Below are 1,848 nucleotides of genomic sequence, written 5' to 3' on the forward strand. Positions count from 1 at the left end.
ACAGCCAGGATTTACGGTGTAGTCACTTCATGTCGACGCCTCGCGTTGCGGTAGTTATCGTGTGGGCCACATGGGTTATCTGTTGTCTTATTCGAGTCACCTGCACGCGGCCAGAGGCGGAGAGAGACAGTGAGAGTGAGAGAGCCAGAGTGAGACACAGAGATACACATACACACGGGTGAAGATTACCCAGAAAGTCGGCAAGTTGAAGCTCGAAGGCGGAGGCGGCAGGCGGCCCTAGAACCTGCGCGCCCCCGCCCGGCCTGGCCGTTCGAGCGTCAGATGCGGGCGGCTAGGACCGGGACGGGCCGCGACGGGCCGGTGCGTACCGGTGAGGTATTGCGACAAGATGCGACCGGCACCGGTTCCCAGCGGGAAATAGTGGAATCAGAAACATTTTCGATTGTCGTGTCGGAATTCGATAATCGACACTGATCCCAGTATCACCATTTTCCACTGGGAATCTGACATGTGGCATTCGTCATTTGTCATTTTGTCTTTTGAAGGTGTTGAAATATTATCTGTTCCTTTTCGGCCTTACAGAGCGCGTGTCTCAAGGCCGAGGTGGTGTTGTCGGCCACTCTTGACCGGTGTTCGGCAACAGGCGGTCCTCGCCTGGTCCTCTCGGTGCCTCGTTGTGTGTTGTGTTTGACAGGCCCCCTGCCCACACCCACCTCCGCGCCGTCGCCTTTCTCTCCTTTCAACAATTTGTGATCACTTTCTGTTCGCTTTTCCATTGTGTTTGATGACGCACTTTCACTGTAGAAAGATGATATGTTCAATCAATTTGATTACGCACGTTTCCTATCTATCCACACAGCAGTATTGGAAAGATTGTTTTTGGTCCCGTTTTAGAATTTTGGAAACGCCTGTAGAACTCGAGCTTCTTCCCATCGACACGTTTTTTGGAGACTGAACTGGAGATACTGTGCGCGAGCGAGAGAGATGGCCGAACCCCTCAGGGGACTAAGGGCTGATTGATTCTTGGCGACAAGGTTCGCTCCCACCCCCTCCCTCTCCTGCTCGGCCTCTGTCAACCTCAGGAGGCCCCTATATGGTTTGTGTCAGCCCCTGGCCCTTTGTGACTGGAAGGCTCTGTAGTCTCGTGTCCCTACCTTAGCCCAGTGTCACAATGTATACTGTAAAAAGCTTACCGTGAATTCCCCCTAAGCCGGTGAATTTTCCGTAAACGTTATTATTTGTGTAAAATTGGTCCAAAATATATATTAATTTACTACGTCTATAAAATTTATGAATTATTCCAATAATATAATTGCTCTCGATCTTTCTGTTCATGAGATCAGTCCAGCTTATTATTGTTTACTTCACTGCAACAGCTAGACGAAATTTTTTGAACGGCTCAGCTTAGTGCTCAGCAGGCTGCCTTAGTGTCCTGTCCTGCTCGCTGTCCAGCTCGCTGTCCAGCGCGGCGGGTGGCGGGTGTGGCGCCCCCATGCCAGCAGGTCCCCCAGCCTACCGACAGCAACTATAAAAGTTTACGGCCAGGGGCCGGGGGGTATGCCGCCCCCTCCCCCCGCCCTCGCCTGCGCGCCCCTTTCCCATAGTCCAATGAAATACGTCCATCGGAAAAACCGTCATGTAAGGTGTGGAGTGGGTTTGGACGTACTCGACTACATACGACCACATCTTTCTACTGTAATATTAACATTTAGTGGTGGTTTGTCCTTAAACATGAAAAAAATATTTCTAATGCTTTTTTTAAAACTTAGTTTAATCTTAGCTCGTCCTCAACAAGAAGTTTGGGGTGCTGGCTGGAAAGCACCACAAAGTTTTGATGCATTTTATTCTCGTAGAAGGACGAAATGATTCGACGTATTTCACTAAAAC

Source organism: Frankliniella occidentalis, unplaced genomic scaffold, assembly GCF_000697945.3.
Source record: "Frankliniella occidentalis isolate FOCC.00 unplaced genomic scaffold, Focc_3.1 Scaffold92, whole genome shotgun sequence".
In the NCBI taxonomy this organism is placed as follows: Eukaryota; Metazoa; Arthropoda; class Insecta; order Thysanoptera; family Thripidae; genus Frankliniella; species Frankliniella occidentalis.